This window comes from Ambystoma mexicanum, chromosome 2q (genome assembly GCF_040938575.1).
Source record: "Ambystoma mexicanum isolate Mex_15411 chromosome 2q, UKY_AmexF1_1, whole genome shotgun sequence".
Lineage (NCBI taxonomy): Eukaryota > Metazoa > Chordata > Amphibia > Caudata > Ambystomatidae > Ambystoma > Ambystoma mexicanum.
The window spans coordinates 130,194,865-130,222,716 of NC_090924.1; the positions used below are offsets into that span (position 1 = coordinate 130,194,865).

Genomic DNA, 27,852 nt, shown 5'->3' on the forward strand with positions numbered 1-27,852 from the left:
GCTCCAAGGGTCTTCACCAAGCTTATGGCGGTAGTCGCGGCTCACATCAGGAGATCCGGAGTCGGCGTATTCCTGTACCTGGACGACTGGCTAATCCGGGAGAAGTCAGCGGAACAGGTTTTGACTCATTTAGACAATACCCATCAGCTACTGCACAGGCTGGGCTTCTCCCTGAGTTTGAAGTCCCACATGACACTGGTCCAAAGGCTCCAGTTCATTGGGGCTGTCAAAGACACTCCGGCAGGGAAGGCCTAACCTCCCGAGGAGCGAGCCAACAACTTAACAGATGGTCCAGTTGTTCGGGAACTACACCACACTACCAGCGGCTTCCTTTCTGTGCCTTTGTGCCTCATGCCCTCCTGCATTTTCCTGGTACCAGAGTCCAGACTGCTCATGAGATCCCTTCAGTGGCTCCTACAAGACCAGTGGTCTGTTTCTGGGAGCCCTCTCGGATCCTCTCATGGTTTCCAGCCAGGTAGTTCGTGGACTCAGCTGGTGGGACACGCGCAAGAATCTGATGGCGGGAGAACCCTCCTGGCCTCCCTGGCCTTGGGCCCGAGTGGTCACGGATGTGTCCCTGAAGGGTTAGGGCGCTAACTGCGAAGACTTGCAAGTGAGTGGCCTCTGGATTGCGTGGGAAACCAGGTGGCATATCAACAAGCTGGAGTTGCGAGCCATCAGGCTAACCCTGAAGGCTTTCGCCCCATCGCTCCCATCGGAGAAGCATGTCCTGATTCTGGCTGACAACACGGTGGCCATGCACTACTTGAACAAACAAGGTGGAGTGCATTCCCGTCCCCTCTGAACAGAAGCGATGCAGTTGTGGCAGGGACAGAGAACAGTTTGGCTGATGCTCTGAGCAGTCTCACACGAGTGGGAAGTGTGCCAGGAAGTCCTGGAAGAAGTCTTTGCTCTCTGGGCTACTCCAGCAGTGGATCTGTTTGCCACGGAAGCCAACAGGAAGTGCAAACAGTTTTGCTCCAGGGAATTCCCAGCAAATGGTGCACTGGGGGATGCATTTCTGGTGGTTTGGACCTTCCCTCTCCCTTACGCGTTCCCTCCAAACCCTGCCATTATGTAGATTCTCAGGAAGTTGAAGAGGTTTCGAGGGACCACGATCTTGATCGCCCCGGTTTGGGCGAGGGCGACGTGATACTCCGACCTCTTGGATCTATCCATCTGTCCATCTCACCGGTTGCCTGGGTGGCTGGATCACCTCACCCAGTCGGAGACTCGGATACTACACACGACCCCGGATTCCCTCAACCTAGATGCATGGCTCTTGAGTGGATGAGGACTGGGACCTATTCGAGGAAGTTCTTCAGGTGTTGCTGGCTGCACGCAGAAAGTCTATAAGATCTTTGTATGTGTGCAGATGGAGAAGATTTGAGGCGTGGTGCAGGGATAACGAGGTTGACCCCATCTCTTGCTCTACCACAACGGTGATTGAGTTCCTTCTGTCACTAGCCTCTTCAGGCCTTCAGGTTGCGACAGTCAAGGGGTATTTGGCAGCCCTTTCGGTTTTTAAAATGTCCCTGCATCAAGGTTCCTTTTTTACCATACCGGTCAACGCCCGATTCCTGAAAAGCCGCCTCAACAAATTCCTGGCAACTCACTTTGTTCTGGATTGGTACCTTAACCTGGTTCTCACTTTCTTATGGCTGCTCAGTTTGAGCCTATGCATTCTTGTTTGCTTAGGTTGCTGTCCCTTAAGACAGACTTTTTGATTGCCATCACATCGGCCAGGAGAGGTGATGAGCTGCAGGCACTATGCAAGCCTCCCTTTTTGCGTTTCTTCAAAGAGAAAGGTTCACTTAAGGTACGACGGGGGTTCCTTCCGAAGGTTGTTTCGGAATTTCACCTTTCGCAGTCTATTGATTTGCCAGTGTTTTCCCTCCTCCCCACACTTCTATAGATGAAGAGCGTTTTCATCATCTCGATAGTAAAAGAGTCCTCAGCTATTATGTTGCCCGCACAGCAGAGTTCAGGAAGACGGACCAGTTGTTTGTCGCCCATTCTCTTTCACGCAACGGTCTTGGGATTACCAAACAGAAAATCTCGCGCTGGATCATTTTATGCATCTCTGAGTGCTATCAGTCGGAGGGAAAAGAAGTCCAACCGGGTGTCAGGGCCCATTCCACCAGGGGAGTCTCTGCTTCCACGGCGCTTCAGAGGGAGGCCCTGTTCGAGACATTTGCATTGCTGCCACGTGGTCCGCTTTACATACTTTCCCGAAGCATTATGCACTGGATGTTGCACGTGGGGCTGATGCACATATTGGAAAAGCGGTTCTGCAGAACTTACTTGTGTAATCCTTTCTGCCCTCCTCCTTTGACTTACTGCTTGGGGAGTTTATCAAGATGAGGCATCTGCGGGAGAAAAGCAATCCATTGAAACAGAAATTCTGATGTTTGTTAATCTGCTTAGAATCACATGCTGTGCATAGTCCGACATCCAGTGGTCACTGCGGAGTATTGCATTTTGTTTTTCGTAGTCGAAAAGGGGACGTCGACAAGACGTGTCTGTAACACTATCCCTATAGTGACATGCAGTGTACCCACAACCCCTCACGCGTCGAGGTCCCTCAGATTGTTTTTTTCCGCCCAGTTATTGGTTGCCTTTATGCAGAGCTCCTCGAGAGACATTGTGAAATCATTTCCTCGACCCTTGGTCGTTTATTATTAACTATCACATAGATCGCTCCCTCGACGTAGCTGCCAAGCTGTTCTCTGCCGAGCAAGATCTTCGACGGAGGGACGAGCGGAGGAGATCCTTCGGCGCTGCCGAACACGTGGCCTGGCCTCGCCGGCCTAATACAGTAGGGAGAGTGGGGTTGTTGGTAATTTCTTTGTTTCACTCTGAGAATGCCTTTCTCTTTCACATCCCTCTTTCGTGGTCGTAATCACATTTCATGCCCTCAGCTATGGAGAGGACGCCCTTTAGGTTTTGCCTGCGTTGCAAGGGAAAGTTTACCTGGAAGGACAAGCATAAACGGTGTCACCGTTGCTTGCCCCTAAATCACAAAGAGGATAGCTGTGCGGCCTGTAAGTTACTTAAACCCAAAACTTTAAAGGACCGCAGGGTCAAAAGGTGGGCAGCCTATGCGATGTCTAGGTCTGACTTCTCGCCAGCTGCCGTCGCCGCCGAATGTGATGAGGACAGTGATTACACGGCCTCCGCAACGGAGGTTGTAGACCTCTCGAAGGAGCGTTCCCGCTCCTCGTCGTCGTCGTCCGTCCCCGGCCCCGACCAGCCCGGCTCACGCCCCGCTTATGGGGATGAACACCCTGGTGGCAAGGACAAACACAGAAAAACACATAAGCACATACCCCACGGCACGCATTCGTCGAAGACGAAGGCAGCCATAGCGTCAACGGAGGCGTCGGGTCCACCGGCGTCTTCCGCTGACCATAAGGGTCGCAAGCCCTCCCCGCCACCGCTTCCGCGACCGGCGACTGGGCTTTCTGTAAATAAAGGCGCTAAACCCAAATCCTCAGGCGACGCGCCTCGCAAGAGTGCGTACGTTGCCAGTAAAGACTCGGCACTGCCTAGCGCGACGGCGAGCGATCCCTCGACGGAGAAGCTGATCGCCGAAAGCCTCGCGCGTATAGCTTCTAAAGACGTCCAGAGACGGAGGGCGGGTGACACGTCGAAAACCGCTCACAAGGCCAAAGAAACGCCGAGGACGCGGGAGGGTAGGCTGGGACAGCTCCCACCGTCGACAGAAGACTCTAGCCAGCGAGAAGGCTTCTCAGAAGGCGAAGGGACTCCATCTTCGACGCTATGGGACAGAACTAAGCAACTACAGGGAGAGGAAACTCCCTTTTCACTCCCAGACCGCTCTGGCCTACCTTACTGGACTGTAGAGAGGTTCCAGTCATGTATGGACAAGCTAGACAGGTTCATGGCCATCCCAGAAAATAGGACACCCAAGAGGCCAAGGGAGGTACTCCAGGAGGGGCCAAGGGCTAAATACCCGAAGCTCTTTAACCCCCTACAGGAAGACATGAACTCTTACGACCTCACTGAAGAGGACTCTCACTTCCAGGAAGAGGATGAGTTTGTGAATAATGAAGACCAACAAGAGGAAGAAGGTTTTCATGATGGCACTAACATAGGTGAGGAGGGCTACGAGGAGGACCCAGGTGAAGGTGGCTCACAGCCCTGGCAGTCGCCATCAGGGTCTACAGACCCTGACATTATAGACATTTCTTCTCCTCAGACCACACCGGTCAGGAACCCATCTCCAGTAGACGATCAGCCCACCTTCAATGCGCTACTGAGGAAGGCAGCAGCGCATTTTGAAGTTGAAACTGGGGAGGTCACCCCAGATACTGATTTCGCCGAAAGGATTATTAAAGAAAAACCTCCCACTAGTCAAACTATTCCTATCCTCGCCTCGGTTAAGAGACGACTCACCCCATCGCTGTCCACCCCTGCGCTGGTAAGAGGGGTCAATCCAAGAATCGAGAAATTGTTCTCACCCTCTGTCAGACCCATTATATATCGGGGGTCACTCAGTCCCAGACTCCTTAGTGGTGACTAACACAAGGAAGAGGGCTGGGGTTCCACTGTCAACCAGCGAGGCACCCCCAGATAAAGAACGGAAAAAGCTTTATGCCTTGGACAAAAGAATTTCCGCCTCTGCAGTGTTTTCAATTAGGATTGCCAATAATAATACATTGTTGGCAAGCTATGCTGATGCTCAATGGGGAAAGCTTAAGCAGGACATCGAAGAAGCCCCTGAACCTCTAAGAACTCGCTTATTGGCTACAGTTACAGAAGGAGCTCTGGTCAACCAGAGCATCATTAAGAACACTCTTGATGCAGCAGAAACTGCTGGCCGTTCTTTGGTGCAGGGAATTCTGCTGAAGCGTCACGTCTGGCTTCGCAATTCCGGTTTCAAGGCAAAAAAGCAGGCGTCACTCATTAATAAGCCAATAGAAGAGTCAAATCTCTTTGGAAGGGCAGTGGATGACGCACTGGAAAATGCGAAGAAAGAAATCAACACCATAAAGACCTTAGACCAAATCTCAAAGCCTCCAAACAGGCGGGGATTTGGGAACAAGCGCTTTTTTCGTGGCCAACAGCAGCAGCAGCATTACACTTCGGGCAACTGGCCCTCTAATCAGGGTACCAGTAACCAGTATAACCAAAGAGGACAATGCCGTGGCAAGGGCAGAGGCCGGGGCTCCAGCCCCAGAGGCACCCCGGCAAGTAACACCAAATGACCCGAAGGTTCGGGTCCCCTCCGATGCGTCTCCGGTTGGGGGCCGGATAACATCGTTCCTATCAGCATGGGAGGGAATAACATCAGACCGGTGGGTATTGTCAACCGTAGCCCACGGGTGTATAGAGTTCAATCCGTCCCCCACCTACAGACCTCCAAGGGGACGACACCTGTCACCAGAACACCTCGTCATCCTCCTGCAAGAAGTAGAACAGCTGCTACAGAAAGGAGCAATAGAAGTTGCGCCCCTATCTCAGGTAATGGAAGGTATTTATTCAGTGTACTTCCTTGTACCCAAAAAGGACCTAACCATGCGCCCTGTACTAGATCTGCGCCCAGCGAAAAAATTTGTAAAACCACAAAAATTTTGTATGGTAACATTACAGGAGGTAATTCCCCTGCTATCTCAGGGGGACTACATGACAACACTAGACATGAAAGATGCATACTTTCATATTTTGATGTTGCCAGCGCACAGAAAATACCTCAGGTTCATGATAGAGGGCAAACACTACCAGTTCAGAGTGCTACCCTTCGGCATAGCGTCTGCACTGAGGGTATTCACGAAGGTACTGGCAGTGGCAGCGGCCCACCTACGCAGGTTGTCCATACCGGTATATCCTTACCTCGACGATTGGCTCATAACAGGGGAGTCCTACGAGACATGCTTCTCAAACACCCAGAAGACAGTAGACCTTTTGTTCCAACTGGGCTTCTCCATCAACGAGAAGAAGTCCAGCTTAGACCCCAGCCAAATCAAGCAATTCCTAGGGGCTCTAATTCGAACAAAGGACGGCCTCATCTTCCCCTCCAACGAGAGGGTCCAAAATATGCTGTTTCAGATCCCTCAATATGTGGCCGGTCGAGAGGTGACGGTACGCAAAGCAATGCGCTTGCTAGGAATGATGGCGTCATGTATTTATTTGGTACCTCACGCGTGCCTGCGCATGCGCCCAATGCAAGAGTGGCTCAACAGCCAGTGGTGTCAGGCCAGCGGACAATGGGACAATCTAGTGGTGGTCTCGCAGGCCTTGGTTCTCTCGCTACGGTGGTGGTCGAAGGAAAACCTGGTAATAGGGAAACCATTCGCCACCCCCGCAGTGGAAGCCACTCTTACCACAGACGCATCCCTCACAGGATGGGAGGGCTCACCTATCCCATCAGACTGCTCACGGAGTTTGGACTCCGAGCGTAGCTTCCGGAGCACATAAACTTATTAGAGCTACTTGCGGTGTTCAAGGCACTAAAAGCCTTCCAGACACACCTACAAGGGAAGACAGTGATGGTCCTCACGGACAGCACCACAGCCATGTACTACCTTAACAAGCAAGGGGGCACTCACTCTCCAGGACTGTCCAAGCTGTTCCAGAACATCTGGAAGTGGGCTCTCAGACACAACATGTTCCTATTGTCACAACATGTACCAGGGGAACTCAATCTGCTAGCAGACTAACTCAGCAGAGACTTCCCTCTGCCCTCAGAGTACGAATGGCGGTTACACGAAGACATCGTCTTCGACGTCTTCACACAATGGGGCTTCCCAGAAATAGACCTGTTCGTAACTCTGGAGAACTCACAATGCCCGGATTACGCCTCCAGATACCCACAGAACCACTCCAAGGGGAACGGTCTCTGGATACCATGGTCAGGGAAATTTGTTTACGCTTCCCCCCCCCCCCCCCCCCCCGACTCCTCTGCTGAACAAGATAGTGCACAAGATGCACCAGGAACCATTCACCATGATACTGATAGCCCCTATGTGAGCCTGCCAACCATGGTTTGCGTACCGGATGAAAATGTCCCTGTCCCCACAAGTGAGACTGCCCTGCCCGTACAACTTGCTGTCACAGGACAAGGGCAAGACACTACACCCATGCCCACAGAACATGAACTTAGAAGCCTGGCTCCTGAGGTCATATAATTTGGCCATTTACAACTCCCACAGAGATGCATGGACATTCTCAGAGAAGCAAGAAAACCCAACACTCGCCACTGCTATTCTAGCAAGTGGAAGAGATTTGTCATCTGGTGTAGAGGTAAGAGCATCAACCCAGTCCACTGCTCTCCCACACAAATTGTCCTTTACCTGACCCATTTACTGGACTCCGGTCTAGTGTTCAATTCTATTAAAGTCCATCTAGCGGCACTTTCTGCATACACCACCTCTCAACTTAAGGTGTCATGGTGGAAAGTCCCACTTATCAAAGCCTTCATGGAGGGGGTAAAGAGAATACACACTCCGATAGCAAACCCAGCTCCCGGCTGGGACCTTAATGTGGTACTTACCAGGCTCATGGGCTCACCCTTTGAACCCATGCACAAGGCAACTCTTAAGGACCTCACTCTTAAGACTGCTTTCCTAATAGCTATCACCTCCATTAGGAGAGTAAGTGAACTACAGGCTCTTTCTATTCTAGACCCCTTCGTAACAGTTCACAAAGATAAGGTGGTTCTACACACACACCCAAGGTTTGCACCGAAATTCATATGGAAATTCCATGTCAACCAGTCAATAGAACTACCAACGTTCTTTCAAAACCCTTCCAATTTGGGAGAAAAGAGCCTGCATACACTCGATGTGCGCAGAGCTGTCATATTTTATATGGAAAGAACTAGGCCACTGAGAAAGACTAATCAGTTCTTTGTCTCGGTGGCAGCAGGAAGAGAAGAAGATGCAGTCTCAAAGTCCACTATATCTAGATGGATTGTTCAATGCATCACTCTCTGTTTCTCTCTTGCTAAGAGAGAACTACCCTTCAAGCCAAGAGCACACTCTACTCGATGCACTGGGGCATCCATTGCATTCATTGCAAACGTTCCCCTTGAGTCCATTTGCATAGCGGCAACCCGGAGTTCTGTACACACCTTTACAAAACACTACTGTCTAGATGCTCACTCTAGATCTGATTCCCAGGTGGGACAGGCAGTATTAGGACATCTTTTCTCTACTGTTCCTTCTCACAACCCACCTCCAACTCCGGGTACTGCTCGCTAGTCTATGCACAGCATGTGATTCTAAGCAGATTAACAAACATCAGAAGACAATGTATTACTTACCGTAAAAGCATTTCTGATGGTTGTACCTGCTTAGATTCACATGCGCCCACCCTTCCTCCCCGCTCGGATGGAAGGAACATAGACATCTTTCTACATCCCTCTCTTTTTTCTCTACTCACTCACGTATAGAAGGCTCCCTCAGGGAAGAAAAAATACAAACAGAGGGACCTCGACGCGTGAGGCGTTGTGGGTACACTGCACGTCACTATAGGGATAGTGTTACAGACACGCCTTGTCGACGTCCCCTTTTCGACTACGAGAAACAAAATGCAATACTCTGCAGTGACCACTGGATGTCGGACTATGCACAGCATGTGAATCTAAGCAGATACATCCATCAGAAATGCTTTTACGGTAAGTAATGCATTGTCTTACCTTACCATAATGTTCTTTCTATGGATTCTTCTTCCGCAGATTCCTCATCACCCCTCTCAGCCGTCCCCGCTCAGTGTTGTGGCTTTTTGCTTCTGATTTCATGTAGTACGTTGGCAATGGCTTTAGGGTGCTCATCTCAGTTACTTAAATCCAAAAAAAGAGATGTTTTTCTAATTGGAATGTTTTTAACCTTTGGTTTCTATTCCATAGTTGCCAAATGTAAGGCTGGTTAGCCTCCTTCCTTCTTCCTATGCAGCGTTTGAGCCGGGAAAATTAGGGAGGACCTGAGGCATGGGGCGTAGTGACGTGGTATATGTATGGCGCCAGACGTCTATTCCGGAGCCGACGATTGACCACCATGCAAGACGGATCGATGATTGACGGCGTAGTCGAGGTCCACTAATGCCCCCTTTGGAAAAGTTTACGAGCAGCAGAGCTGTGCAAGGATATCTATGAAGTTGAGGCATCTGTGGGAGAAGAATCCATAAAAAGAACTTTAGGGTAAGGTGATTTCTCCTTCTGAGGTCTTCCCCTGCCATTCTAGCCGGGAACTACCTCAGTGGCTGTTTTGTCTTCGTTGGGAATCCTGTGAATTCCACGCCCAGGCTCCAGAGTGTCTGGAAAGGCAAGAAATGAGGAGTCGTGCAAAACTCCACAGCCCTTTGTCTTCCACCTTGCCTGAAAGGGAACAACTCCCAGTGGGGGTCGGGGGGGGGGATAGCTGTCCTGATTGGACAGCCAGACCGCCCCTTGCTGTAAAATGGGGGAGAGAATGCAGAGGTTGTGCTGTAGTTGGACTTCATAAAAACTGTCCTAACACCTACAACCATTCAACTGAGACAGTACAAGACTCCACTCTTAGTATAAGGCTGTATCACCTGAGTATATGGTAGCGTAGACAGAGCAGCCAGGCTTATCTTAGGAGGGAGAGGGCTGTAGGAAAGTACATTGAATCTGTAGTGTACCAAGGATTCAATAGAAACACTTAGAACCAGAAGTATTATAAACAAAATTAAGTTTTATTATAAATACAAGTTGGCAAGTTAAGTCTAGGGGTTATAGAGTCATAAGCACATTATAAAAACACAACACAATGCTTGAAGGTACATAGACCAAAGAATACACCTTGTTTAGAATACCTAACAGTAATTCTAGGGAAGTCTGATTTTATCATACACATTTAGTATAGGCCACATCTATTCATGGGGAGTAAAACCACCTATGTTACGTTTAGATTACAGAAAGCCAAGGGTAATTGACCCCTTCAGTTCTGCAGTTACACTCGGCAAAGAAATCAGATAATCAATGAATCCTGTTACCAGGATACTTTTCTGAATAGTGGAACACAGATTCAAGGAACAGAATATACCTATAACTACATTTATGATAACACACAGTTATGCTAGATGATTAAGACCTTTTGGTGTAATATACAATTACAGTTGCTGTTCAGCTCAGTGGAACACAGACTGAGGTGAGCAATAACTCTTTAACTTATTTTAGGATGGCACACAGTGAATGCAAAGTAACTCAACCCCATATCCTTTTTAAAGTAGCTACCATCAACTTAAAGGTAAGTATAACCTAAGGCAGACTTATTCTAGACAGGCTAACAGCAAGTCAGCAGAAGCAAGACCCCATGTCGGATTCATACATTTATACCCCAACAGAAATGGTAAAGTGAAACCAACAGCATTACTTTTGGAGAAAAGGCACAACCAATTCACAGGTGAGTACAATAACCTTATATATACTTTTCAGAATGGCACAACACACATTCAAGGTAAGTAAGAATGCATGTGTTCACTCGGAGGCAGAAGAAGACACTAGTGTCTAGGAGTCAGCTGTAGGCAGAGTGAGGTAGGGTTCTGTTGCAGGCAAAAGTCAAGTTCCTATGGAAGACTGTTTAACAAGTAAGTATTTCATTTTAAAGTTAGTTAGGGTCCAGGGACTTCTGAGAAGACGCCCTAGGGGGATTCCAGCAGTGGGCCTGGGTGAACTGTAGAACAGGACTCCCAATCACAAGAACTCCCAAAGCTTTACATAATTCACAAAGGCTTAAGGTAAGTAAATACCCCATCCAACACAGTACCTTTGCACGGAAAAGGAGTTGCAGCAAGAAGACTTCAGGATCTGCAGCCAAAAACATGGTTGCTGAATTCCTTGTCATGAAGACTGAAGACAGGACACTGGAAAGGCTTCCACAGCAGGGATCAATGGGTAAGGCTCCAGGCAAGAGTTTCATCATGGCTGAATGCAGCTCTCTGTTTTCGCACCCATTTCAGGAGCCAGAAGAAAACTGAATATCACTGATTGGATTTGCGTCGTTAATCTGCTCCAGCACTCTAAGGGGACTTCAAGGATAGGAATCACGTCTGACGGTCCAGCAGGATGCCACCAAAGTTTCAGCTCAATTCGGAAGACCATGCACTGCACGATTGGTTCGAGGTCCCAGTGTATTGGAGTATTGCAGCCCTGCAAGGTCGCAGCACAACGTGGGGTGGCTCAAAATGCAGGTCTTCATGAGTCTAGTGGATCACACCAGGCTCAGAGTCGGGGTCATTGCCTTCGGAGTTCCCAGGTCGCTTGGAAGGAAGGGCAAAAGCAGGCCCTGGTTGCAGGCTCTCCTGTCGCTGGAAATGGTCTCGGCTGCATTTTCTTCATCTTCATCTTCCTCTTCTGATTCAGGTCCAGTGGTTGACTTATCAGCAGCTTCCAAGTTTGAAGTATTTATTAGGAACTACAGCACAACTTCTACATCCTCTCCCTGCATTTTACAGCAAGGGACCGTCAGGCTGTCCAATCGGAACAGCCAGCCCCCTACTGGGAGTTTGTTCCTTTCAGGCAAGGTGAAAGACATAGGGTTGCAGAGTTTTAGACTCCCCCACCCCTCCCTACCCCCCTCCATCCCGCCTCTTCTTGCCTTTCCAGACATTCTGGAGCCTGGGCAGGGAATCCACTGAATTCCCGCCGATGACAAAACAGCCATTGAGGTTGTTCCCGCCTAGAATGGCAGGGGAACACCTCAAACAGCATGCACATAAGAAATATTGAAAAAAGGAGCCGCCCACCATTTTAGCAAAATGGTGGCCCTTCTGTGCATTACCGAGGCTGAATTAACAGCCTGCGAGTAAAGAAGAAGAAAAAGTCATAGTAGTTGCACTGCCACCAGCCAATCAAGGAAAGTTGCAATTGTAATAAAATGTCACCAGGTAAGTAAGAAAGGGGATATGGTGTATCCTCCCAGCACTCCACACAAGGTGGGATGTGCTGGCTTACTATATAAAATGTAAAGGGGGATGAAAATCTCTTTACTCCTTGGGAAATGTAGTTCACCCAAGTACATGAAAGTGAAATTAACAGGGGAGCCCATAGGGGCAACCTAGCCTAAGCCCAAAAGTTGTAGGAAACTATAACTTCAACCATACACTATGGAGAGACATAAAAATGTCACCTATAAAAAGAGTAAAAGACTAGGTGAGTGGGGAAAAAGATTCCCCTTCACCTACGGACAAGGTAAAATAGTTACCTAGTCAAAGCAAAATGTTCTGGCGTTGGCACAGGTCAGGAAGATGTATCATTGATTTGAATCTTACCTAATAGTTGGTATCATCAAAGTTCAGCACAATCAAAAAATGTTTGTTCATCAGCTCTTCTCCACACAGTTGTTATACTCTGCTCAACAATTCCCAATGTCTTTAGTTCCTGGGGATTGCCTTCCCCAAACTTTAATCCTTTCAAGTTTCAAATCAAACACAAATTATAGCACAGTTTCTTCCAGGCTTCTTAAGGTCCCCGTCCCCAAGTTTATGCCTCCTTGTTTCACCAAATATAAACTCACATCTGTTAGGCCTCTTAGGGTTCCCTTCCCCAAGCTTAGGCCTCTTCAGTTTAAACAAATCTAGATGTGCCTATCGCTTATTTACAGTTCCTTTCACACTTTTAGGACAGTTTTTCTGAAGTCCAACTAAGGGCTTAGTAAAACCATTCAACTGAGACCGTACAAGATTCCCTCTTGGCATAAGGCTGCACCACCTGAGTATATGGTAGTGTAGACACAGCAGCCAGGTTTATTTTGGGAGGGAGAGAGGGCTGTAGAATCAGTACAAAGAAATCGTAAAACCTATATAGTCCAAAGAAACACAAACACTATGTATTGTAAAAATAAATGGTTTAATTAAATACAAGTAGGGCCAGGTAAATCATGGGGGGAATAAGTACTATCACAGATCATATAAACACATTATTAAAAACAAACTACACTGTGCTTGCAGGTACACAGACCAGAGCATATAACCTTATTTGGAACACCTAACAGTAGTTCTAGGGAACTTAAAACTAATAGTTACTTTTGGATTAATGACAGTAATACAGGGTAGTAGACCTTGGCAGTTGTACCATGACACTCAGCAAGAAATCACATAGTAAGTCAACTGGACAATCTACTTTTCAGCATAGTGGAACACTTGTTCCAGAAGTAATATAAACCTATAACTCTGATTCAGGATAACAGTTATTGTAGGGGAGTTGGACCTTGGGGTGTAATATACAATTACACTTAGTTTTCAGCTCAGTGAAACACTGTCTAAGATCAGTAAGAACATATTGGACTTTTTTGGATGTATCAAGGCAGACCAAGGTTGGCTACACCCAAGAATGGCAAATGGATTTTCTAGGCAGAAGGTTGCAATTACTATTACATTGCGCTTTTTAGATCAGTTCAACACAGATTAATGCTAGTAATAACTCTTTAACTTGTTTTAGGATGGCACACAGCTAACATAAGGTAAGTAAAACATATTTCTGATGTTTGTTAATCTGCTTAGAATCACATGCTGTGCATAGGTCCGACATCCAGTGGTCACTGCGGAGTATTGCATTTTGTTTTTCGTAGTCGAAAAGGGGACGTCGACAAGGCGTGTCTGTAACACTATCCCTATAGTGACGTGCGTTGTACCCACAATCCCTCACGCGTCGAGGTCCCTCAGATTGTTTTTTTCCGCCCAGCTTATGGTCGCCTTACGCGGAGCTCCTAGAGAGACATTGCAAAACAATTACTACGGACCTCGGTCCTTAATATATACTTATTGTAAAGATCCCTCCCCTCGACGTTAGCTGTGAAGCTGTTTCTCCGCCGTGCAAGTTTTCGACGGAGAGGAAGAGACGGAGGAGATCCCTCGGCGCTGCCGAACACGTGGCCAGGCCTCGCCGGCCTAATACAGTAGGGAGAGTGGGGGTTCGAACTTTTATCTTCTCGTCGAGAATGTCTTTCTTTCTCCCCTATCTTTCCCTTGGGGTTGTTATCACCAGTTTTTATTGCCTCAGCTATGGAGAGGACACCTTTTAAGTTTTGCCCACGCTGTAGGGGCAAATACACTTGGAAGGACAAACACAAGCTCTGTAATCATTGCTTGCCCCTCGATCATAAAGAGGACAGCTGCGCGGCCTGTAAGCTCTTGAAACCAAGAACACAAAGAACGGAAAGTTAAGAGGTGGGCGGACTACGCTATGTTGAAGTCAGTTTGCTCACCCGCTGCCGCTGTTACAGAAAGTGACGAGGAGGGTGATAACTCGACGTCCGTTACGGAAGTCATTAACCCCCAGAAGGAGCGCTCGCGCTCCTCGACGTCCGTCCCCGGCCCCGACGGGCTCGGCTCACGCCCTGCTTATGGGGATGAACACCCCGGCGACAAGGACGCACACAGACCCCATAGGCCTAAGCACACAACCCACGGCTCTTCTTCGTCGAGGACGAAGGATCCACCAGCGCCGAAGGGGACGCAGGGCACTCCGGCGTCGACCTCAGACCGCAAGGGTCTCAAGCCCCACCCGCAAACGCAGCCGCGACCAGCGATTAAGCTTTCATCTAACACGGGCGCTACCTCAAAAACATCCGACGTAACGCTCCATAGAGCGGCCGTCGAAAAACAACGCGCAGCGCAGGCAACGCCGACTCCAGAACCCTCGACTGACGAACTTGTCGTCGAGAGTCTGGCGAGAATTGTTTCCGAGGATAAACGTAAGCAGACGACGAAACAGACGTCGAATACCGCACCCAAGGAAATAGAAACGCCGAAAAAGCACAAGAGTAGCCAGGAACTGCCCCATTCATCTAAAGGCACTTCTGAACTACCGGAGGGCTTTTCTGAGGGCGACGGAAACCTTTCGTCGACGTTGTGGGAGCGTTCGAAGCGTTTTGAAGTTGATAACACTGATTTCCCCCCTCTAGACTATTCCGGGGTTCCCCATGAGACCATGGAAAGACTCCATTCTTGTATGGAAAAGATGGAGAGGTTTTTGGGTAGCCAAAACCCACCCACACCCAAAAGACCAAGAGAATGGACCCAGGATGACCCTAGGCTCAAGATTCCTAGGCTGTTTCCCCCTTCTACAGATGCATATGACCTCACTGAAGAGGAGCAATACCTCCAGGAAGATGAGGAGTGTTTAGGTGGAGAGGAAGAACATGAGGAGGAGAGGTTTGAGGAAGACCCTTACACTAACGCAGGAGCTTTTGAGGAAGATACAGCTACCTCACAGCCCTGGCACTCCCCATCAGTGCAGCCTTGGCAATCCCCATCAGTGCACTCAGACCCTGATGTCTTTCGCCCTTCTCCTCCCAAGGACTCACCTATTGGGAACACCTCCCCCATAGATGACCAGCCTTCACTTAATGCACTATTGCGCAAGGCAGCAGCGCATTTTGAAATAGACACAGGGGAGACTCTTCCGGACATAGACTTTGTAGAAAAAGTTATTAAAGAAAAAGCCCCGGTCAGTCAGTCCATTCCGCTCCTGGCTTCTATAAGGAGAAGAATAACTCCTTCCCTTTCCAATCCGGCCTTAGTCAGAGGGGTCAACCCTCGGATAGAAAAGCTCTTCAGCCCTTCGTCTTCTGACCCTTTGTACATCAGGGGACATTCTATTCCGGACTCTCTTGTAGTTACTAACGCAAGAAAGAGAGCGGGGGTACCACTATCTACTAGTGAGGCACCACCTGACAGAGAGGGCAAGAAGCTCTATGCACTTGGGAAGAGAATCACGACCTCCGCCGCCTTCTCAACTAGGATTGCGAATAACAATTCCCTATTAGCTAGCTACGCAGATGCACAGTGGAGCAAGCTGCGCAGCGAAGCAGAGGACGCACCAGAACCCCTGCGTTCACGCCTGTTGGCTACTATATCAGAGGGAACTCTTGTAAACCAGGGCATCGTAAAGAACTCCTTGGATGCCGCAGAGACAGCTGGACGTTCCCTGGTTCAGGGAATACTTCTCAAACGCCATGTCTGGCTGCGCAATTCGGGATTTAAGCCAGAAACCCAGGCTTCCCTAATAAATAAGCCCATAGAGCAAACGCATCTGTTTGGAAAAGCAGTTGATGAGGCCCTAGAACATGCGAAGGAGGAGTTTGATACCATCAAGACTCTTGACCAAATTTCTAGGCCACCTAACAGACGCAGCTATGGCAATAGACGCTCCTTTCGTGGCCAACGCCAGCAGCAAAGCCAACAACAATTTTACTCTGCTACCAACTGGCCCTCTAACCAAAGCACCCAGTTCAGTCAAAGAGGCCAACGTCATGGCAAAGGAAGAGGGCGCGGCTCCAGTCCAAAAGGCCCCACGCCCAATACCAACAAATGACCCAAAGATTCGGGTCCCCTCCCATGCATCACCGGTCGGGGGCCGGCTAACATCATTCCTTTCAGCATGGGAGGGAATAACGTCAGACCGCTGGGTATTATCCACCATAGCCCACGGATACTGCATCGAATTCAACGGTTCCCCAAAATACAGACCCCCACGGAACCGGCGCATGACACCGGAACACCTCACTATTCTTCTTCAAGAAGTAGAAGAGCTACTAAAGAAAGAAGCTATAGAGGCTGTCCCCCTATCGCAGGTAACAGAAGGTATTTATTCAGTGTACTTCCTTGTACCCAAAAAGGATTTAACCATGCGCCCTGTATTAGATCTGCGTCCAGCGAACAATTTTGTCAAACCCCAAAAGTTTCGTATGGTAACCTTGCAGGATGTAATCCCACTGTTATCACAGGGGGATTACATGACAACACTAGACATGAAAGATGCATACTTAATGTTGCCAGCGCACAGACAATACCTCAGGTTCAAGATAGAGAACAAACACTACCAGTTCAGAGTACTACCCTTCGGGATAGCATCTGCACCAAGGGTATTTACGAAAGTACTGGCAGTGGCAGCGGCCCACCTGCGCAGATTATCCATCCAGGTTTACCCGTACCTCGACGACTGGCTCATAACAGGGGATTCTTACGAAACATGCTTCTCCAATACCCAAAGGACCGTAGACCTTTTGTCCCAACTGGGCTTCTCCATCAACGAAAAGAAGTCCAGCTTAGACCCCAGCCAAATCAAACAATTCCTAGGGGCTCTAATTCGAACAAAGGACGGCCTCGTCTTCCCCTCCAACGAGAGGGTCCAAAACATGATGTTTCAGATCCCCCATTATGTGGCAGGTCGAGAGGTTACAGTACGCAAAGCAATGCGTTTGCTAGGGATGATGGCGTCATGTATTTATTTGGTACCTCACGCGCGCCTGCGCATGCGCCCAATGCAAGAGTGGCTCTACAGCCAGTGGTGTCAGGCCAGCGGACAATGGGACGATCTAGTGGTGGTCTCGCAGGCCTTGGTTCTCTCGCTACGGTGGTGGACAAAGGAAAACCTGTTATTAGGGAAAACTTTTGCCACACCCGCAGTGGAAGCCACTCTAACCACAGACGCATCCCTTACAGGATGGGGGGGCTCACCTATCCCATCAGACTGCTCACGGAGTGTGGACTCCGAGCTTAGCATCCAAACATATAAACCTGCTGGAACTATTAGCAGTGTTCAAAGCACTGAAAGCCTTTCAGGAACACTTACAAGGAAAGACAGTGATGGTCCTCACAGACAGCACCACAGCCATGTACTATCTCAACAAGTAAGGGGGCACTCACTCTCCAGGACTGTCCAAGCTGTCCCAGAATATATGGAAGTGGGCTCTCAAACACAACATGTTCCTACTATCACAACATGTACCAGGGGAACTCAATCTGCTAGCAGACAAACTCAGCAGAGACTTCCCCCTACCCAAAGAGTACGAATGGCAATTGCAAGAAGACATCGTCTTAAACGTCTTCACGCAATGGGGTTTCCCGGAAATAGACCTGTTCGCAACCCTGGAGAACTCACAATGCCAAAGTTACGCCTCCAGGTACCCCCAGAACCAGTCCAAGGGGAACGGTCTGTTGATTCAATGGTCAGGGAAATTTGTTTACGCCTTTCCCCCGACTCCCCTCCTCAACAAGGTGGTGCACAAGATGCACCAAGAGCAGGTGACCATGATACTAGTGGCCCCAATGTGGGCCCGGCAGCCATGGTTCGCTCACTTGATGGAGATGTCCCGATCTCCCCCAATATAACTTCCTTGCCCGTACAACATGCTGTCACAAGACAAGGGCAGGACACTGCATCCATGCCCTCAGACCATGAACTTAGCAGCCTGGCTCCTGAGATCATAGAATTTGGACATTTACATCTCCCTCAGAGATGTATGGACATCCTCAGGGAAGCCAGAAAACCTAATACTCGCCACTGCTATTCTAGCAAGTGGAAAAGATTTGTCATCTGGTGTAGAAGTAAGAACATCAACCCGGTTGACTGCTCTGCCACTAACATTATTCTGTACTTGACCCATTTACTGGATTCAGGTCTAGTGTTTAATTCCATTAAAGTCCACCTAGCGGCACTTTCTGCATACACCACTTCCCAACTTAAAGTGTCGTGGTGGAAGATACCAGTTATAAAGGCCTTCATGGAAGGGGTAAAGAGAATACACCCCCCAATAGCTAGCCCAGCTCCCGGATGGGACTTAAACGTGGTACTTTCTAGACTCATGGGCAATCCTTTCGAACCCATGCACAAGCCAACTCTTAAATACCTCACTCTTAAGACTGCTTTCCTAATAGCTATCACCTCCATTAGGAGAGTAAGTGAACTACAGGCTCTTTCTGTATTAGACCCCTTCGTATCAGTTCACAAGGATAAGGTGGTTCTTCGCACACACCCAAGGTTTGCACCAAAATTCATCTCTAAATTTCATGTAAACCAATCTATAGAACTACCAACGTTCTTTCAAAACCCTTCCAACTTGGGAGAAAAAAAGTCTGCATACACTAGATGTACGCAGAGCTGTCATGTTCTACATGGAAAGAACCAGATCACTGAGAAAGACTAATCAGTTCTTTGTCTCGATGGCAGCAGGAAGAGAAGGAGATGCAGTCTCTAAGTCCACTATATCTAGATGGACTGTTCAATGCATCACTCTCTGTTTCTCTCTTGCTAAGAGAGAACTACCCTTCAAGCCAAGAGCACATTCCACTCGAGGCACTGGTGCATCCATAGCATTCATTGCAAATGTTCCCCTTGAGTCCATCTGCAAAGCGGCTACCTGGAGTTCTGTGCACACCTTTACAAAACACTACTGTCTAGATGCACACTCAAGATCTGACTCCCAGGTGGGACAGGCAGTATTAAGACATCTTTTCTCTACTGTTCCTTCTCATAACCCACCGCCAACTCCGGGTACTGCTCGCTAGTCTATGCACAGCATGTGATTCTAAGCAGATTAACAAACATCAGAAGACAATGCATTACTTACCGTAAAAGCATTTCTGATGGTTGTATCTGCTTAGATTCACATGCGCCCACCCTTCCTCCCCGCTCGGATGGAAGGAACATAGACTTCCTTTTATATCTCTCTTTTCTGTACTCACTCACGTCTAGAAGGCTCCCTCAGGGCAGAAAAATACAAACAGAGGGACCTCGACGCGTGAGGGATTGTGGGTACAACGCACGTCACTATAGGGATAGTGTTACAGACACGCCTTGTCGACGTCCCCTTTTCGACTACGAAAAACAAAATGCAATACTCCGCAGTGACCACTGGATGTCGGACCTATGCACAGCATGTGAATCTAAGCAGATACAACCATCAGAAATGCTTTTACGGTAAGTAATGCATTGTCATACTTTTCAAAAGGAGCCATCAGCAACTTAGAGGTAAGTATAAACTAAGTCAGACTTATTCTGACAGGCTAACAGCAAGTCAGGGGAAGCAAGACCCAATTGGGGACACTCGTGCATTTATATACTAGCCAGAGTAGTACACAGGAACCAACAGCATTACTTTTGGGAAGAGGGGGACCCAATTCACAGGTGAGGAAATTAACCTACCATCTACTTTATTTTAGAATGGCGAGACAGTTCCTAAGGAAAGTGAAACCTTATACTTTTCAGAATGACAGAACATTTCAAAGGAAAGTAAAATAACCGTGCATATACTTTTACAATTGACAATACATCTTTAAGGGTAGGTAAGAACTTTTGTAACTGCTCACTCTCAGAGGGCAGTTACCAATTAACTCTTTTACAAGTAAGTAAACTTGTCAACACTTTTTTACTTTTCAAGCCAGACCCCTTTAAGTTTCCAGCCTTTCCCAATTCTATTACCTGAGTTCTCTGGGGCAGAAGAGGGGCCCTGGTGGTCTAGGAACCAGCTGTAGACAGGGTGAGATGGGGCTCAGTTGCCGGCAAAGTCAAGAGTTCCAGAGCAAGAGTGTTTAAACAAGTAAGTATTCCACTTAAACATTTAGTTGATGGTCCAGGGACTTCAGAGAAGACACCCTAGGCGGATTACAGCAGGGACTTTGGTGAACTGGACCAGAGGACTCCCAATCACAGAAAACACCCCAAAGCTACATAAGAATCACAAGAGACTTAAGGTAGGTAATACCTAAGCCAACACAGTACCTCAGTACAGAATAAGAGTTTGCAGCAGGAGGACTTAAGGATCTGCAGCCGAAAACCCAGTCACTGGATTCTTTGTCATGAAGACTGAAGACAGGACTCTTGAAGCAAGAATCAACAGGGAAGGCTCCAGGCAAGAGTTTATTCGCGACTGGATACGGTTCTGTGGTTTTGGCACCCTTTTCAGGAGCTAGAAGAAGACTGAATATCACTGGTTGGATTCTTGTCGTTTGCAAGATCCAGCACTCTGGTGAAGGGACTTTTCGGACTCGTTTCACGTCTGTGATCCAGCAGGATTCGGTATGGCTCGAGGTCCCAGGGTCCTGGATATTGGAGTATTGCAGCCCGCAAGGCCCCAGCACGACATGGGATGGCTCAGAATGTAGGTCTTCTTGAGTCTAGTGGGTCTCGCCAGGCTCGGGGTCGGCGTTTGCGGAGTCCGAGGTCAATTGGAACGAAGGGTCCCAGCAGGCTCCGGTTACATAGGCTTTCCAGTCGCTGAAAATCGCCACAGCTGTGTTTTTTTTTATCTTCCTCTTCGGATTTGCTTCCAGTGGTCGACTACCTCTTCAGCTTCCAGGATCAGACTTTTATGCAGGAACCCAGCCAGTCAAACAGCCATGCAACATTCAAACTTGGGTGGGGATGTTTGAGGGGGGGGGGGGGGTTGGCAGTCCTTTCAGGACAGCCAGCCTCCCAGTTTGAGCTGGATTCTCGGAGTCAGGCTGGAAGACAACAAAGGGCTCCAGAGTTTTGGACTCCTCTCTCGCTTCCTGCTTTCACAGACACTCCGGAGCCTGTGCGGGGAATCCACAGGATTCCCACCCAAGATAAAGTTAGCACACATGATTTTCCCACTCTGGAGGTCAGCGGAGGAAACAAGAAAGGACAAGGAACGCTAAGATGGCGAAAAAAGAGACTGAGGCCATTTTGGTAAAATGAGCACCCATGATTCTTTTACCAGGGCTGTGGAAAGCCTGCGGTAAAAGTGCACCAAATTAATAAAAAGGTTCACTGGCGCAAGGTAAGCTTGTCCCTGTAACATAAATGTTAGAATGAGAAAGGGGATATCCAGTATCCCCCCATCACTCCACATAAGGTGGGGGTGGGGGGAGGGGTGCTGGTCTCACCTAATAAAATGTAAAAGGGATCCAAAGATCCTTTCTACCCTTGGGAACTGTTTTTCCCACAAGGTTAGCCAGAGAAAGTTAAAAAAGGAGTCCCAAGGGCAGCTCAGCAACAATAGGCAGTATGTGCCAAAAGTTGTCAGAGGATAACATTAAAAAGACACTATGGAGAGTCTTAAAAATGACACCCATAAGAAGAGTAAAATACTGTGAGTGTGGAAAAAGGTTCCCACTCACTGAGGTGTAAGGACAAATAATTAGACAGTAAAGCAAAACATTCTGGAGTTGACACAGGTCAGGAAGATGTATATTGCTTTGAAAATCTTACCTAACACACAAACAACCTTCTCATGGGGTAATATCACAGACTTTAGAAAACGCTAGGATCATGGCTTTTCCTAAGCGCAACCACTCTGATCTTTGGTCCCTCTCTGTATTTCCTGTACTTGCTTTTCTTCTATAATTTCCTCTTCCTGCACCGCATTTGTTAGTTTCCACTTTGTTGTGCACACTTGCACCTTCTTTGTCTTGCTTTTGGCCGGGTCCCTGGCACCTTCCCTTTGGGTTCACTTTCTTTTGACTGTGCCTCTTGCCCATTCATTTCTTTGCCTTTCTGCACCCTTGCACCTGTCCTTTCGCTTTCCGTACCTCTTACACACTTGTTTCACTCACCGGTGCTCACTTGCACCTTCCCTTCACTTTTGGGTCACTCGCACCCTTCTCATTTATCTTCAAGCCTTTTTCTTTCTTTCTGCTCTTTTTGTGCCTCTCTCGTGCTTTTCTTTTACTTTCCACTATCTTTCTAGCTTTCTGCTTTGCGCTGCTTCCAAATTCTGTCTTTTCTCCCTTCCCACTCCAGCATTTCTCTCACTTTACCTTTGAAACTGACTGGGTAGCATTGCGCTGGGGAGTGGTCCTCTTAGGGCGTATGGGATCGTGGTCAGCGTCCCACCACCTGCCCCTCAGACGCCCTTTGGACGGGCACACATCCCACGGGAATGAGCACTCCTTCACACACCGCCAGCAGGACACGGGCTGCCTCAATCCGGCTCCCTGACTCTGGACAAACGGAGGCCAACTGCGCTCCAGCAGCAGCCACCATCTGTGCAGTGACACAATGAATGTTAGGGCCTCCATCTGATTGATAATATTATTGATCTGGAGCTTCCCATTCTGTTGAAAAACGCTTTATGTAAACGGTCCCTGTGAGGACCTTTGATCCGCTTTAATTTGGAGGACGCTGTCCCCCCCTTAGCCCCCATTTTGTGAACTCTGGCAGAAGGATATATGCACCCCAGACAGGCACGACTGCGATTAACCCTTTCAACGCTCTGTAAAAAAACCACAAGAAGTTTTGTTGAGTAACCACGTTGAATACCAAGTGGGGTATAGATGTACTACCGACTATATGGAAGAAATTGTGTCCTGAGGATGGCCAAAAATGTAAAAGAAAAGATACTAGGGATAGTGTCTAATAGTCTAGAAGGCCGAAACATGCCGACGATAATCTGAGATGCCTATAAAAATCAGTTGTGGGTGCTCCAGAAATCAAATGGTTATCGATGCCTATATGCCATTGTGTTTAAACCCCTTGTTTATGTCTGTATGATGTATAGTGAATTCATTTTTTAAAGTCATGGTAACCATGACGATTGTCTTGTGTTATGGTGTACCGTTCTGTTTATCTAATTTTGATAAGCAATAAATTAGTTTCCTTATGAATAACTCGTGTTGGGTTCTATGATGTATTTAATGCGTAAGATCACACCTCATTTGTTTAGTGTGTAAGCATTATCACTCGAGCAGCTGGGTAACGGAAAGAGGGATAATCAGACTCACAGCCCTCTGCAACTTATCCAGAACAGAACTGCGAGACTTGTCCTTGGCCTCAAGCCCAGGGACCGTATCTCTCCAGGACTGAAATCTCTTCACTGGCTCCCAGTGGCTGCGAGGATTAAGTTCAAAACCCTCTGCATTGTCCACAAGGCCTTCTGGGGCCTGGGGCCACAATACCTTCAACTCTCTCTTCCTAAATATCTGCCTTCACGAGCCCTTCGCTCATCCGTCTCCAACTCCCTCATGGTCAGCCGCTTCTCGAAGCAACGAGCTGGGGGTAGATCTCTCTCCGCAGCAGGGGCCTCCCTCTGGAACAGCCTTCCTGCCTCCCTGAAACTTGAGGAGAACCATCTCCGGTTCCGGAAGCACCTCAAAACCTTCCTCTTCGCTTCTGCCTTCTCTCTCCCTCTCCCCTGCTAAACCTGCTAAACTCCCCACTGAAGTTTGCACTAAACCTGCATCTGGGCCACTCTGTGACCTCGGTCCAGGGCCCAGCCACTCTCCACTTGCACTGCCTCCCTGGCTCCCCCTGCACTGTGGGACTGTCACTGCATCCCTACAGCCCCCTTCCCAGCACTTGCTCTGCACTTACCTCGCACTTGCCACCAGCTGGCCCTTTTATTATTATTATTTTATTACGCTACTTACCTTGTACTGCACTTTCCCCCCCACCTCCTCCCCCTGCACTTTCTCCTTTTCCCCTTACCTCTGCACTTGCGCGATCTGAATGACACCTGGCCTAGTAGGATCGTTTGTCTGTCTTCCCCTTGTTTCCCCCCCTCCCTGCCTCGTCGCGCCTTGAAACACTTGTGTATAGGCGCGTTACAAATACCATATCATATCATATCATACAGTATATATATTTTTGTCATCCCAACGTCCATCACCTAGAACGAATGCAATGCCATTCCCTCTAAATATCAAAGCTGTCACTTTTTTACCCCAGTTTAGTTAGTGAATTGATCAATAACCTTTTAGTATATATAATCCATTGTCATCCACTGAGATATACTTACCCAAGTGAAAAGAAGACACTGTCTATAACATTGCTGGGTGCGAAAAGGAGAATCAACTTTTTCTCCCCATGCCCCCTCCCTGTTTTGTCTACCATGAAATTAACTTTATGTTCAACACCAATTCACGTTTCTTTTATGTATCACTTAGGAATTATTTAATACAAATTATAATTGCAAAAAAAAAAGTCAAATCCAACTAGTATGCAATAGAGGTTTTTGGTTGATAACACCAACTATGGGTTACGGATGCCTGGGCTGGGGAGGCAATCCAACGGGAGATGAGAGGGATAGGGATGGCCCTATGGCCCACAGAAATTGCAGTAAAACCCCAGGAACTTATTGAGACTTTCTGTGCCTTTTGTGACGTGTCAGTCTCCTGAGTTGCAACCCGATCATCAGTCCCTTCTTTCAATCATAACAGTCCTTCAACCAACTGTAGGCCAACTGTAATAATCTGTAATTTTCTCTTGAATTACTTCTAGATATTGGAGCACGGAATTGTTTCAGTCTACAATGTGGCCCTTTAGAGCACTACCTTTACCTGAAAACATATGTTGATTAGTACATGGTATGAGGGGTCAGAAATGAGTTGGACACAAGGTATTCATATTCTCAAGTAAAGACATTTATTGAAACGAAACCGGGTTCGGAAAATGCCTAACTGGCCCTATTCTAAGCGGTGTTTCCCTACCTAAAAATCAAAAGTAAGGATCAGTCTGTCAGGAAGTCAGTAACTGAAAAGCTGTCCTTGGGTCCAAAACATCCTATCCTGACCGTCACACTAAAACAAAACATAGGGTGCAAGGAAATGTCTTTTTCTTGATGTTAGTAAAAAGTGTTCAAAACCAAAATGTAATAATGACCCCAACAAAAATGTTCTCCAAGGTAGAGACCCTTTGATTCAGGGGGTGGTTCCCTTCCCCTGGTTTCTTGAAAAGGATGCAAATGTTCTCCAGCATGGGGTTTTGCTTGGATTCACATGCTTATGAATATTCCCCGTCGTCCGGCCGGGAATCCTCAGTAAAAGAAAAAACAGTTTAATTTTCACTTACAAACTGTATTTCTCCTCTAAATCAATCGCTGTATTCTGGGTCATACTGTCCCCAGCCAATGACCGTCCTCTCCCTAAGCCCCTCCGCTGGCAGCCATCTTCAGATTTTTACCACACGTTCAAGTGTTGGGAGTCCTCGGTTTTGCTCTGTGAGCTATTGTAAGGTTTTCATGCTTTTTTGACGGAAAAAAGTTCTATTTGTCAAAATGGAGCCCACATGCTCTTCTTTCCATCTGCCGACAATTGGGGATCCATTGGTCAGTGAATTTCAGCGCCCCTCAAGGGCAAGGATCGTTGAATTTTTGTCGAAGTTTCCAGGAGGCCATCGGGCCTACTCCTCACCTCCGCCCATGAAGGAGGAGAAGGAAGGAAGTTCCCTTTTCAAGCTCTGCACCAGATGCTCCCTGCGGAATGTGTTTGTGGAGGACAAACACCTTCAATGCCTCTACTGCCTTCACCCAGACCACGAAGGAGAATACGCCAAGGCCTCTGCCCCGTGCCCCAATCAGGGTCATGCCTCACCTAGGACCGGCCAGTCCCAAGAGCAGGCTTCTAAGTCCTTTGAGGGCGCTCCATCCGTGGGGGCCCAAGACTAGGCCAAGCACCACGAGTCCACTTCCGTCGGGGATGCAGCGTAAGCCGGTCCCTAGATGGGCAGGGCGCGATCAACGTAACCATCTGCCTCCATCGCCAGCCATCGATCGCGCTCCTCCTCAAAAAGGAAGCCACCATGAGCTGCGGGAGAAGCCCGGGGTGGAGGAAAAGACGTCCAATCTGCTCAAAAAGGCCCAGGCGGTGCAGGAGAAATCTTCGTTGACGATTGAGCTGGTGGCAGCGGTCTCTCGAAGGCCGAAGGGGCTGACCCTGTGAAGGTAGCCCCTACTGCGCCCTGGGTGTCCCTGTGTCCCTACCCCCGAGGTGGGAGGCCTCATCCGTGGAGGTGGCGAAGTGTGCTGGCACACCGGAGAAGAGGATGCCGTCGCTGAGCCCGGCCCTGACCCCTCAGGGTGCAAAAAGGGGAATGGGGGGCTGATGAATTACCAAGCCAGAAACAGGCCGTACCCCAAGACATGGATGTTTTGTCCTCAGATGTCGAGGACCAGAAATTCCTGCACACAGTCTACGAGGAGGTGGAGGACGACAACGATGGCAACACCGATGACGGTCCGAGGGCCTAGTGTGCCGACAACGCCTGCTCAGCCGAGAGATGTATCCCTGGGCATCCTTTCGACTCTACACACGTTGGTGTCAGAAATCCAAAAGAGGTTGCCGTAGGCTCCAGCCCCTGTGGCTCCGGATCAGCCTACGGCTAAAAAGAGGTATCCCAATCCGATGCCCCCGCATCAACCTCCAGACTGCCAAGGCAGCCAACGCTTTGACGGTCCTGGAAAGGTATGACCGGGAACTGTGGTACAAGCTGGGCCTGATTCTGGAGTTCCTGTCCGATGACAAGAAGGTGGAGGCAATCGCGCTCCTCCAGGAAGGTGAAGTGGCTTCGGATCATGCCATTACAGTGGCCCTGGAAATTGCAGACACAACTTTCCGGCAAATGTAGAATGGTGTCTACCTCCGTCGGCGAGGCTGGCTAAAGGCCACCAATTTCCACCAGGAGGTCCAGACGAGGGTATTGGACATGCCCTCCGACGGGGATAACTTCTTTGGGAAGGCCGTCGACGAGTCCTTACAGGCCATCAAGACGGATACAGAGACCGCTCAAGCTCTGGGCACTCCAACAGCACCACTCTTCCTTTTGTACCTCTGGAGGAAGGTCAAGCAGATTGACAAAAGGTTTCTCCTCGTCCTACAGTCAGCCCTCCGAGTCCACGACCCTGGAGGTCCACAGAGGCTGTTCCAAGGCCTTTGTGGAGATGGTCAGTGCCGTTGTCGCTCCCAAGGTGGAATTCAGACCCGAAGCAGGACTGAACCGGCTAGAACATCTGTCCCCTGCCCATGCACTCCGGTAGGATGCCGGCTGATGTGATTCGCCAACGAGTGGGAGAAGATATGCACGACAGATGGGTGCTGGACGCTCTCGCTCATGGACATACCCTGGAGTTTCAACGTAAGTGTCTGCAGGTCCCTCTGGTGGCCCAGCAGGAGCAGCACATGCCCCAACTCCTGCAAGAGGTACGGGCCATGCTACGAAAAGGGGCAATAGAGCTAGTTCTAAGACGACTCCGGGGGTCCAAGTCTACTCCATATAATTCTTAGTCAGAAAGAAGACTGGGGCTGGAGGTCCATTCTAGACCTGCGGCGTCTCAAGTCCCTCAAATCCCTCAAATTCTGGATGGTCACGTTGCAGCATGTGCTCGGCCAACTGGAGGAGGGGAACTT

At 48.7% G+C, this 27,852-nt stretch overlaps 1 protein-coding gene across 1 annotated transcript in view; it reads left to right on the plus strand.

Annotated features, from left to right (window-relative positions):
* The window catches only part of LOC138569235 (BOS complex subunit NOMO1-like), a 1,101,991-nt gene that overhangs the window by 616,144 nt on the left and 457,995 nt on the right, over positions 1 to 27,852 (plus strand). The window lies entirely within an intron of this gene.